The 14,146-nt window shown below is 34.5% G+C and overlaps 1 protein-coding gene across 3 annotated transcripts in view; it reads right to left on the minus strand.

Annotated features, from left to right (window-relative positions):
- Positions 1-275, minus strand: part of LOC115875649 (facilitated trehalose transporter Tret1-like) — an 82,691-nt gene extending 82,416 nt beyond the window's left edge. The window contains exon 1 of one of the 3 annotated variants that reach the window (XM_030891163.1): positions 204-275. The gene's annotated coding sequence lies outside the window, so the exon portion shown is untranslated. Of the gene's footprint in view, positions 1-131; positions 154-203 lie in introns of those variants that run through there. The other 2 variants (XM_030891165.1, XM_030891164.1) reach the window with 2 other exon arrangements.
- Between the last annotated feature and the right edge of the window lie 13,871 nt (positions 276-14,146).

Below are 14,146 nucleotides of genomic sequence, written 5' to 3' on the forward strand. Positions count from 1 at the left end.
GTCTTCTAGAAATATTCTTATAAATTCTAGTATATTTTTCAATAGACTAGAATAGTTATAAAAAGATAACCACAACTTTATCCACCACTTTCTAACACAAATATTTGATTATTTAACAATAAACATAATACCGTAACCATCTGCCGTTGATCAATCACAGTCACACTTTTTGTCACAAATATTTAGAATAAAAAATCACTAACCAGTAAATCTCACTAACCTAAAGGGAGCCTAGCTAGATGGGACCGGTTTTGTTATAAAGACTTTTGAGAAAGTACTCGCTAATTTTTATATAAGTTATAGGTAATAAATCCAAGCCTAAATCCCCGGATTAACCTAATCGACTTTTATCATTAATCGACTAAGCTTCTACGATACTGCATGGCTAAAGATTTTGTTTGCCGAATTTTTATGAAATTTATTCAAAAGGATGTAGATTATTAGAAGTACACACGTATGTAAGGGATTTAAGCCATAAAATGAGATTTACGATTTAACTTATTTAAATAGATAATTTGACCAAAAAGAAAATTATTCTAAATAAACAGGTATATCCTGGGTTTGGTACAAGATCGTAATTTGTTTTGGTATCTTCAAGCACTTCTTTTTATTACTCGCGATGGGAGAAAAAATTGATTGCCATGGCACGATATGGCTTTGACACGACATGACATGAAAAAAGTGGTATTTCAATGGGGAAATTAAGATGAGTCTTGGAGCGTTGGTCGTTACTCGGGCCCTATGTGAGCTAGGGGGCTGAAACTCGGAATGTACATTAGGCTCTTCGAGTCCTTATTACATTCCGAGTCATGATATTTTGACAACGTTTCCTGCTCTAAATGGAGAAAAAATCGTCCGATTAAAAGTTGATTCTCACAATACCTTCCGTTTCCATTCCATATCCGTTCCGTATTTTTGATTGTATTCACGCTATACGTACGCTTCCGTTCCGTATCAGTTCCAGACTTTTTATTGTACAATTTATATCATTACTGTTTTATTTTCAAAATTTGTATCTTTTGAAAAAGGTAATAGATTTAATTAAGAGGTGACAGAATAAATAAATATCAGCAAAATGTTCACAGAGCTGGTTCAAATGTAAGGACTTGACAACGCTGTTTTCGATACACTTCAGTTCGTCCGCCAAAAAAATGTAGAAGGAAACGGATAGTTTGCATTGACATCACCTTCCGGAGGATTAACCAATGGATGAGTGCAATAAAGCTGCAGCTAGCCAAACATAAGACCGAGGCAGTGCTCATCACTAGTAGAAAGAAGGTTGAAACCATCAGACTGGAAGTCGGAGAGCAGGAGATCACATCACAGCCGTTCATTCGATATTTGGGAGTGATGCTTGATGCCAGGCTAAATTTTAAGTAGCAAGTGGAACATGTATGTACCAAAGCGTCAGTAGTTAGAGCGTAGTTAGTGCCTTCTGCACGGTGTCTGAGGATACGGTGTGCGTTATCGGTGGAATGCTTCCTATTGGAATTCTAGCCGAAGAAAGGCAAGTCCTTTATCTACAAAGAGGATCGTCAGCACTGAACTCTGATGCACTCAGAAGAGAAGAGTGTCAGCATAGCATACGCCGATGGCAGGTACAGTGGGAGGCCGCAACAAAGGGTAGGTGGACGTACGGTCTTCTACCTCAGTTAAATGTTTGGCTGAATCAAAAACAGAGTGAGGTCGACTACTACCTGACACAGATGATCTCAGGACATGGTTGCTTCCGAGCATATCTTCATCGTTTTAAACTCGATGATTCCCCGGATTGCCCTTCCTGTTCATGAGTTCAATGAGTTCCTGAAGACGCGGAGCAATGTTCTTTGAATGCCCACGATTCAACTTAATGTGTAATCATCTGGAGATTGCCCTCGAACAGGCAATTCAACCAGAGACACTAATTGGTGCGATGCTTTCTTCGAAGGCATCCTGGAACGCAACCAATACTTTCGCAACGAAAGTACTTCAAGACCTGCGTTCTATAGAGAAGATACGAGCCAGCAACAAGAACGGTTAGTGGAAGAGAAGCATTGACTTAAATTAATGGAAGGAGGAGCAATAGCTAGACCCTCTCCCTGCTAAGTAATGCCTAACGGCGGTTTCCGCGGGGACTGCATATCAGGCCAATCATCTGACTCTGAGTTACGCAAATGTATTTTCCTACCTCTATAAAAAAAAACGGGTAGTGTGTCCTGTTCATTTACATGATATAATATTTTATGTAAACGGAAAGTAGCCGATACGGAGATACGGAAGGTATAGTGAGGAAGTAGAGTGAGTATATACGGAAGGATTCGTGATATTTTGACGACGTTTCGTGCACTATGAAACCCCATCATCACAATGAAATCAAAGAAGAAAACTAATGAAATCAAAAGTTATAATTTTTGATTTAGTTAATTGATGATAAATTATATTAATAACCGGAATGCATTCCTCAGACGGACAGACGGTCTGACAGACAGACGGAAGTAAGACACAATTTTTTTATATGGTACAGAGAGAGCATCTTCTTTACTGATATTTCTACAATCTGTCAACTGCTTATAAAACGTAGGTACCATTTCTAGCGTACTCAGAGGACAGCTTCACATTTCACTGCAACCAACTCTATTACAGCATTTGTGTAGTATATTAATATAAGCTCAGTAGTTTTTGAAATTCAATTAGTTCACACTTAATAACCGTCAGTAATACATCTGACCGAAACGTATTAAATTTCAAACTTCAAGACAATACCATTCCAAGAAGATATATTATATCATCATATTATGGAGAAAATTGTTTTTTTTTCGATCGTATATTTTTTTAATTCCAAATCATAATAGTTATTAATAAATAATGGCTTCTTATACTCTATTATTATTAATGCGTTAAACTTTCTTAATACTTACTACTTTGGTATATGTTAAATTTTGTGTAAACTAGTAATTTAAATGTAGAAATAGATTAATGACGTTTTCAAACATAGCTAGTGAATGACAATTTTGACTTCGACGAGTAAAGGAATTGATTTAATCCCTTAATTCTTCTCACAGTCAGAACTTGATCCAGTAACCAAATAACAGTAAATCTTTCTTGTCAGGCACATACCCTTGAAACATTAGCTTTTGTTTTGATTAGATATATTCGACGTTTGCAGTTAACCATATCTCGAAATGACGTAATTTACATATTTTTCAAATTATGGAATTTTTATAGCAATAAATAAAATGTCTTTTAATTTAGTATTTACTTATTTTGTGTTAGTTATTTTTTAGCTATATTAAATTCACGCTATTATTTTATATTATAAACTATATTATTATGGTATCTTAACCATCTAAAGATTCGCTGATGACAGTCCTAATTGCCAATAGTCCTGAAGAACTAGGCACAAATTAATGAACTAATTATAGCCAGCAATAAAATGTGTCTTAAAACGAATTTAACAAATACTAAAGAAATGTACAACAAACTAGTTGCAAGAAAAGACATTCTAATAACACAACACTGGAAGAATAAAGAATATAATATTTGGGACAACTAATACACAGCTCGGAATCTCTACTACCAACAGATGGACCACAAAAATTGCAACATGGTAACCACTAGGAATTAAGAGATCTAGAAGAAGACCGAACACGAGATGGTTACCATGATATTAGGAAATTATAGTATACAGGGTGAGTTTTCTACGATGTTCTCGGAAACTGCTGGTGATAGAGAGTCGGTTAAATAAGAATTGCAGTTTTGTGGGGTCATAAATACGCGCCTTTCAGATTTTTGAAAAAGTTCATGGCTTACTAGATATTTCAAAATAAAAACAAATTTCGACTATTTGAAAAATGGTCCCTAATTCCATTATGATCTATTTTAGATAAAAAGTTTTCATATAAAAGTTGTAGATAATCACATCTTTAATGATACTGTGTTTTCAGTTTTTTTCTAAAGCCTGTCATTTTTGACATATGACACACAATTATATTTTTTTAAATGGAAACAATAGTTGGCAATGACTTCATAAAAAGCACTATTTTTAAGCTTTTCAACGGTATAAGCTATAATGTGTTTTTTTCGAAAAATTACTGAGTTATAGCCGAGTTTATAGCCAATTCTTATCTTTCTTGACTAATTTCACTTAGTTGGTATGGTATTCTTATTCTGTTATTTATTTAATTATTATAATTTATAACTTATAAAAAGACAGAATATTTTATTAAACGGTTCTTTACAATTTACATTACACAAACTAAAACTTAAAAAAATAATATCACTACATTCACTTTCAGTTATTTAGAAAATGTTCAAAAAATATACTGCATAAAATTTAAAATGGATAGGTCAGGTGATTGAGGAGGCCCATGCAATTAGCCCACCTCTTCCTATCCCTGAGTTTGAATAATTATGATATAAATAATTTTTAACATTTCTTTTATAGTGTAGTAGAGTGTCATAATGAAAGTCATGTGGGAACCACTCTATTGATGCGCAAGTCCTTAAATTTAACTTTTCTAACGTGTCTTGAAAACCGTTTTCTAAAAAGCGTATGTAACGTATCCTCGAAAATTTATGGCCAAGAAAAGTTGAAATTGTTTAAAAATAATAAGAACGATTGATAAGTACGATTTCAGCCATACTCAATGTAGATAGATTTGTGTTAAGAATAATAATTTTAAAAATTTTGTGGTTATCATTTGACAAATTGTATATTATTAGTTTATTAATTGCAGTAAACATTATGTGGTGTGTGGTGTAAATATTTTATATGTAATTTTTGGATTATATTCGACACTGTGTTTTGATATGACCCAACACTGATGAAGGCTATCATGTTAGCCGAAACGATTGTTTCTTTTAAAAATCAAATAAAGATAATAAAAAACCAAATGAAAAATTAATCAACGTTTTTCCCGAACCTCAATCCCAAGGGGGTAAAAAAATGATACGAATTCGCTATAACTCTACTTTTCATAACCATACATTCTATAGTATTTTTTGGAAAAAAACATATTAATAGCTTATATCGCTGAAAAGCTTTAAAACTGGCTTTTTTTATGAAGTCATGGCCTTTTTTTCAACTCTGGTTTCCATTAAAAAAATATAAGTTTGTGTCATATGTGTCAAAAATTACAGATTGTCTTCAAGACAATCTCATTAAGGATGTGATTACCTACAACTTTTATATGAAAATTTTTTGTCTAAAATGTATTATAATGGAATTAGGGACCATTTTTAAAATAGTCAAAATTATTTTTTTTTCGAAATATCTAGTAAGCCATGAATTTTTTCAAAAATCTGAAAGGCGCATATTTATGATCCCACAAAACTGCAATTCGTTCCCCATTTAACCGACTCTCTATCTCCAGTAGTTTCCGAGATACCCATATAGAGTACATGAACGAGAATATACGTACATATAGAGAAAACTAACCCTCTATATACTGTATTAAACGGTACGTGTTGAGTAAATTAACAAAAAAAAATGATTACAGTAATAGATTAACAGAATTGAAGTGATTTTACAGGAAAAATTATATAAATATCGAGTTTGATATTTTTTTGTAGTTTTATAGGAAAATATTTGAAAATTTCGATTGGTGTTATTTTTGATCGCTGATATCTTTGAAACGGTTGATTTGAGAAACTTTGACCTTCAGATGTTTTTTGTAGGGCGTGAAATTCCCTATAAATATTTTCGCCAGGATGTTGCGAAAATAAACCTTCCAAAATTATTAAAATTCAAAAATAAAAATGTTCCGTGATATTCAAATGGAAAAACAACAAATAAATTGAGGCAAACCTTAATATTAATATTAAGGGTTCTACTAGGCGCCAAATTTTTTGTTTTTAAATGTACTTTCAACTTTTCAACCCCATAAGAAAAAATATATACATTTATTTTGAAACACCCTAATATTTAGTCTGTCACTGAACAGCATTGCTTATTATTTGGTATAAATAATATTTACTTCATCAATTCTTATTATTTTCATTATTTCAAATCCCTAGTGTAGTACGATTATTGTTTTATCTGGTAAATTATTTTTTTGTATTTAATTAGTCTTTTATAAAATATACTAGCGTGTACCAGCGACTTCGTTCGCGTCGAACTAATCTTTTGTAATGGTGATGATAAAGCAAAGCAAGAATTTCCTTTAATATACAAACTGGATAAAATTTTCTCACATTTATGTTAGCATGAGAAAAAACAATATGGCGATATTATTATATAACTTGGTAATATTTGAGGGGTAGTTTCATCTCGTTGGGATTTGACTTTCGAAAAATCTGTTTGCCAAAAATAAGCTTTTTACGTCAAGCAGTTTAAGTAGAATCGTGGTTAAGAAATTACCCAACTTTTTGGAACACCCTGTATGATTTTTTAAAAAATTACAAAATATGTAAAAAAACCAAATAAATTATGCTTGTCCAAGCGTTTTCCCGAAAGACTAACCGTTTTTTAAATAACAAATATTGTAGTATTTGAGGGGCGTTTTCACCCTCTTGGAATTTGAGATTCAAAAAAACCCTCCTTATTGAACCTCTACACCCCACAGTCAATCCGTTTACCAAAAATCAGCTTTAAACGACAAGTAGTTTAAGCAGAATCGTGATTACTCAATGGTCATATTTTATGAAACACCCTGTATAAATTTATAAAAAATCTTAAAATATGTAAAACAACAAAATAAAATATACATGTTTAAGAGTTTTTCCGAAAAACTCACCGGTTTTTAAATAAAAAATATTTTTTTACGAGTTTTACGAGTTTCGAAAAATCCCTTCTTATCGGACCTCTACACCTTAAAGTCAATTTGTTTTCCAAAAATCAGATTTTTACGTCAAATGCTTTAAGCAAGATCGTGATTAATCAATGACCAGATTTTTCGAAACATCCTGTATACATTTTTAAAAAATCTTAAAATATGTAACAAAACAAAATAAAATATATGTGTTTAAGCGTTTTTTGGGAAACTTAACCGTTTTTTAAATAAAAAAATATTGTAATATTTGAGGGGTGGTTTCACTCTCTTGGAACTGGAATTTCCAAAAATCCCTTCTTATCGAACCTCTACACCCTAGAATCAACCTGTATGCCAAAATTGAGCTTCTTACGTTGAGTGGTTTGAGCAGGATCGCGTGATTAATCAGTATGTCAGTCACTTAACGATTTTATATATTAGTATAGATTTCTAAATGTTACTTCGATTTTCTTTTGTTGAAAATTATTGTATACTATTGTTTCGATAGGCAGATTACCTATATCGATATTCAGAAACTCCCTAATTTACAAAAAGTAAAAATGAATAAAGAAATCTAAGTGGGCTGAGCAATAAATTTTCATAAAGCAGTTATATAAATCATATTAATTGAAAAAAACCAGCTATAAAATAGAAATTAGTTCATTAATACGTATCAAAATATACAACGGAATTGCTACTTATTATATATATTACGTTTTATTCGAGAATCGAGAAATTTAGAGGCTTAAGTCATCATTTTAAGCGATACCTACGTAATAAAACTATAGTATATCAATTTTGGAATTTATATTGTATAAACATATCACAACCACCTAACTATAATTATTAAAATATTAATTATATTGAAAATTAATAATACTTTTGTATCAGAGCTTAATTAAATGGGAAGTTAAAGGCAAGTTGTTTATTTAACTGTTACTAATAAAGCGATTTTTGGCTTCATAATCTCTATCCAAACGTGATTAAACGATAATGCTTCCGATAAGTACAAAGCGATTAGCTTCGAGCTTGTTGTATCACATAAAAACTGATTTGTCGTAATTACAATACAGTGTGTTAAACAACATAAATTCAAGGTGAAATACTTTATAAATTTTGGAAATAAACTAAACAGTGATATGTTGATGCCGATTTACAATGATAAACATTAAAAATTATAAATTACTAGCTGACCTGGCAAACGTTGTTAAATTATTCATAGGATTAACCTCATCTCTACTAGTGATGGGATAACTCGAGCGAAAATTCGCTCGAGTACTCGATTATTGAAATAACCGACATCGCTCGATTATGAACGAGCGCGAGCGGTGCAAGTAACGAGTTTCAAGCGACCCTAGAATGAAATAAATTGAAATCCGATTTTAATGTGACATATTCGACAAAAAGCCGAGCGAATTTTCTACATACATTACAGGTAGCAAATTTATACGACGCCGTATATATACTTATCTCGAGGGGTGTCTCACTCGGGTAAAAAATGTACACGTACTGCCAAAATATCCTTCCACTGCCAAGCGACTGCCAATGACTACGAAGAAGACTGCCTATGACTGCCATGTAATTATTATAGGCGACTGCCATACGACTGCCAATGACTGCCAGCGACTGTAATTCAGTCATCTAAAAGCTTTTAAACCATATACTTGATTTTTGTTTAATAAATACTTTTCACGGAAATACCAAAAAGGACTTTTTCTTTAACAGGTTATGGGCCCAGGTACGTTAGCCCTGGTGTGAACCTTTCGTCGCGTTTTCGTGTAAAGTAGTCGCGCGTTCGAGTCGTGCAGTAAGTTTCGGGCTTGTGATTTCTAACTACGTTCGAGTCGTATATACAGAGTGTCGCAATGGCCAGTGTAACAAAAATCGATTGTGGAAACATACCAAAGTTTGATGGCTCCAACTTTCAACTGTGGAAATTTAGTATCCAGATTTTATTGAAAGTTGAGAAGCTTATGAAGATAGTCGACGGGACTGAAAAAGAACCGGACGACACAACTTCAGATGCGTGGACTAAATGGGATACAAATAACTCCAGAGCTCAAGTTATTTTGTTGTCGACAATCAGCCAGGATCAAATTCAGTATTTGATAAATTGCAACAATGCCGCCGAATGTGGACTCGGCTGATGTCAATCCATGAGCAAAAGACAGAAGTGTCAAAGGAAATGCTGTGGCAGAAGTTCTACGAATATAGAATGCCCAAAGGTGCGAAAATGGCGGAGCACATCTCCAACATAGAAATGCTGGTAAAACAGCTAAAAGATGTGAATGAAGACATAAGGACCAGCGCAAAATGCTCAAAAGTGATTAACAGTTTGCCATCGAGCTGCAATGCATTCCGAACCGCTTGGGACTCAGTAGCCGCTGAGAAGCAGACTTTCGAAAATCTAACAACTAGATTAATGAAAGAAGAATCAAGAATGGCCAACGCAGTCAATGAGTCATCTCGTCTTGCTCTGGAAGTAGAAGCACTAAAGAGTAAGCTAGAAGCCACTAGTTTAAAAGGCAAGACAAGCATAAACGATCGAAAGAAAAATGGTGTCTGTAATTATTGCAAGAAAAAGGGCACTGGGCACGTGAGTGCAGGAAAAGAATTGCAGCAAATAAGGAGAAGAGTGGTGAACAATCCGTTAGCAGTGGTTCGGCCTACATTTGCGATATGTCTGCATCGTATTCAGCGAGTGCAAGGATGAAAAAAACTGAATGGATTTGTGACTCTGGGGCGAGCGTTCACATGACTAGTGAACGTGAGTGGTTTGCGGAACTGAAACCCCTTTCACAACCATTATATGTCCAAATCGCCAATGACAAAATGATTGCAGCAGCTGGAACAGGAACAATAAATATCGAAGCTCTTGTCGAAGGTGAGTGGATCAATCGAACTATCTACAATGTCCTCTACATCCCAGAACTTAGAAGAAGTCTATTTTCAGTGGGAGTAATGACCGATCGTAATTTTACTTTCCATTCGTCTAAAAATCGCTGTGAGTTTCGCGACAGTGATGGAAACTTATCGTGTTTCGGTACGCGAAGTGGCGATTTGTGGGTGATGAACTTCGGCGTAAAAATGCCACCGGAGTGCAACGTAAGTAACGTTAAAAATTCGCTGAAATTGTGGAATGATAGACTTGCTCACGTAAACTGTAATGCCATCAAGAAAACTGCTCATCAGGACATGGTCAAAAATTTGAAGATGTACTACCAGAAGAAGAAAATGAAAGCGAAGAAGATAGGACTTCAACAGAAGAAAGTGTTGAAAATAGTGACGAAGACTTCGAAATTGAAGGATACTTTGATGCTACCAACAATGAAAATATTGAAGCAAGACAATTAAGAGACCGAAATACTCTAAGACCTCCAGATTACTATGCAAATTATTCCATTCTAGAACCAGATTCATACGAGAAGGCTATGAAAAGTGAAGACTCTAGCAAGTGGGTAACCGCAATGAGAGAAGAAATGGATGCCCTAGAATCCAACAATACGTGGAAACGAAAAGTTGCCTCAAAGTGCGCGATTAATTGACAATAAGTGGGTTTTTCGTGTAAAGACTGACGCAGATCGTAATCCGATACGTTATAAAGCGCGTTTAGTGGCACGGGGATTTACCCAAGAAAAAGGCATCGATTATCAAGAAACATTCGTGCCGGTAGTTCGGTACGATTCGATTCGAGTGTTACTTGCCCTAGCTGCAGAAAAAGACCTACGAATCGCGAATTTTGACGTGCAGACCGCGTTTCTCTATGGTGAGTTGACCGAAAATGTGTACATGAAACAACCAATAGGATTTGTTAATGAAGAGCAACCGGATCTGGTATGTAAACTTAACAAAAGCCTTTACGGACTAAAACAATCCCCCCGATGCTGGAACCGTAAGTTTGTTTCATTTTTAAGTCAATATAAATTTGAACAATTGAAATCTGATATGTGTGTATTTATCGGTCGTTTCGAGAACGTCAAAGTATATCTGGCAATATATGTTGACGACGGACTTTTATTGTCAACATCCGAAAGTGCGATTCGTGAATTAATTAAAATTCTGAAGCAAATGTTTAAAATTACTGTAAATATGGACAATAAAAATTTGCAGTTTGTTGGCGTTCAGATTGAACAAGACATTGAAAAAGGAACTATCGCGATCCATCAAAAACATTATGTTTCGCGGATGCTCGAAAAATTTAACATGAACTCAGCAAAATCGTTGTCGATTCCAGCTGAACCGGGCATACATTTGACGGCCATTTCTAATGACTCTGTTTGTAATTTAAAAGTACCTTATCGCGAGGCCGTTGGATCTTTAATTTTTCTTGCAACCGTCAGCAGACCGGACATATGTTTTGCTGTCAACCAAGTGAGTAGATTCCTAAATAATTGGAAAGACGAACATTGGCAAGCAGTTAAACGGATTTTCCGTTATCTTAAACAAACAATGAACTATAAGATTGTTTATTCGAAAATCCAAAACATTGAAGCTATCGGTTATACAGACGCCGACTACGCTGGTTGTGTAGATACAAGAAAATCAATTAGTGGATACATCTTCATGCTTGCGAATGCCCCGATTACATGGAAAAGCCAGAAGCAATCGGTTGTAGCCCAATCAACCACCGAGGCCGAGTACATTGCATTAGCTATTGGCGTTAAAGAAGCTTTGTGGCTTAAATCTCTACTACTACATCAACGATGAACATCAACGATGAAGATGCTTGTGGACAACCAATCAGCGATAAAGTTAACCCAGGCTCATCAACTCCACAGCAGGACAAAACATATGGATGTAAAACTGTTTTGTGCGGGATGAGTGCGAAAAAGGCAATATTTCCGTCAGTTATGTGTGCTCAAGTGAACAACTAGCGGATATTTTAACGAAGCCGCTTACAAAGGCAATTTTTAATCGCCTGCTTGTCAACATTGTAAAAGTGTAAAATGTATTATGATTTTATGTTATCGTAAATTGCACATTACCTTGATTTATCTGTTTTGCTTGTTCTTAAGATTTGGTTGAGACAAATTTCAAATAAGTGGGAGTGTTAGAATTATAACAATAATAATAATAGGTTATCTGAAATTTGGACCAACCGTTTATAACGTACATTTTAATTTTAATACTACGAAGTCTGGCGATAGCCTTGTATATTGCTTAGCCAGCATTATGTTAATCGACTCTCTGTTGCGACGTTTGTTGCCAACTGTAATTCAGTCATCTAAAAGCTTTTAAACCATATACTTGATTTTTGTTTAATAAATACTTATCACGGAAATACCAAAAAGGACTTTTTCTTTAACAGCCATTCATCACCGAAAGAATATGTGCCCTGCACACGGAACTTACTGCTTCCCGCTTGGCGTTAACGAGTATTTACAACAAGCGACTGGCGAAAAAACGTATTTTTAAATACGAGTGATATTTCGTTCGAGCAATCGCTCGGTTATTGCAATCGCTTGAAACTCGAGTATTCGATTATTGAAATTAATCGGTTTTTCCCATAACTAATTTCTACCTCGTGTTGTTGCCTGAGTTATATAAGTGACACAGGTAAACGTCTGGCTGATCAAGTGATAATTTTCAGTCAAATCACTGATCAAGTGATAATTGATAAATAAGTTGTCGACTAGGGTTGAAATTTATTCAATTACTAATATCGTTCTTAAAAAATAGGGGTTTATGACAGAAGGGTAAACATTTAGGGTTTAATGTATTTCGGGTATGATGTGGCATTAATATCATAAAAAAATAAATAAAAATAATGTCCAAAAAACAAAAAATAAATGGGTATTAATACCCCTAATTACTTAGGGGTATAAAAAATAGATGACAACCTATTCTCAGACCTACTGAATATACATATAAAATTTCATCAAAATTGGTTAAGCCATTTCGGAGGAGTATGGTCACTAACTCAAACACGTGGCGACTTTTTAATAACTCTCTACAGTAAGTATGATTTAAGAACTTTGCGAAATGCGGGAAAGAATGAAAGCGAATTGATATTCAAAGGCAGATGATTGTACATTTTTTTGGCATTGTACAGTATTGAGCCTTTAACTAGTTCTGAGTTTGGGGATGGCAGATAAAGATCGTGCTCCGCATTCCTAAGTGGATAGTTGTAAGATGGCCTTTCGGGAATAGCAGATATGTACTTGCGGATTAAGCAAACGGATTCAAAAATGAATAAAGAAGGAAGAATCAGTATTTTGAAATTTTTAAAGAAATTCAGGCAGTGAGTTCTACTGTTCAATCCTAATAAATATCGAACTGCTCTCTTTTGAAGTCTGAAAATATGATCAAATTTTGTTGCGCAGCAAGTATCCCAGAATGGAAAGGCATAACGAAGATGTGACTCAAAATGGGCATAATAGGCTAGTTTCTTTGATAGAGCTTCGATTTGCAAGTCCCATTTTAACGAGTTGTCTACAATAAGTCCCAAGAATTTCACAGAGTCCACGACGTCAATAGTGGTGTTATTAAATACAAAAGGTTGTATAGTACTTTTATATCACAAAACTTTAGTTTTTGATAGGTTGAGGCATCGGAGATTAGAATCGCACCAAGATTTAATGGTGCGTAAGTCACTGGATATAGTATTATATAGTGCCGTAACATCTGGGCCGCTCCAAATGAAACTAGTATGGTCCACAAAGAGCCAGATTTTCAATGGTAGATTTGCAATTTCAGGTAGATTTGCAATGTCGTTGATAAACACCAGAAACAAATTAGGGCCAAGTACTGAACTCTGAGGGACACCACATTCTATAGACTTACAAGAAGATATATAGACGTATCAATCCTCAGAAGCTGCCTTCTGTTGCCAAGATATGAATTAAACCATTCGAGCGGCGGTCCCCTGAATCCATAGTATTGCAATTTGTTAATTAAGATATTATGATTTACACAGTCGAAAGCCTTAGAGAAATCACAGAAAATTGTAGCTGTAGAGTGATGGTTATTCAGGCTAGAGTATATATTATTAAAAAGGTGGAACATAGCATTATTTGTGCAACTGTTACTTAGAAATCCAAATTGATGGGTAGTAAGTATTTTATGTTTTAGGAGAAAAGATAGAAGCCTTTTTTATCCAATCATTCAATGATCTTAGATAATTTGGGCAGGAGTACAATTGGGCGATAGTTCGAAGCTTGATCTTTAATCTTTATCTCCTCCTTTATGCAGAGAAATAATTATTGCTGTCTTAAGCCAGTTTGGAAAAACTTCTTTTTGGAATGACTCGTTAATTAAAGTAGTAAGATGGATTAATGTGCACTCCAGAAGTTCAGAGAACATTTTGAGAATAAGCCTATCAGTCCCAGATGAGGATTTGTTTTTAATACTTTTAATTGTACTACGGAGCTCATCTAATGCTACGGGCCGGGTGTGAAGAAGAAACTGTGTAAATTCTC

The sequence above is a fragment of the Sitophilus oryzae genome, unplaced genomic scaffold, assembly GCF_002938485.1.
Source record: "Sitophilus oryzae breed Bouriz unplaced genomic scaffold, Soryzae_2.0 scaffold_1393_pilon_pilon, whole genome shotgun sequence".
In the NCBI taxonomy this organism is placed as follows: domain Eukaryota; kingdom Metazoa; phylum Arthropoda; class Insecta; order Coleoptera; family Curculionidae; genus Sitophilus; species Sitophilus oryzae.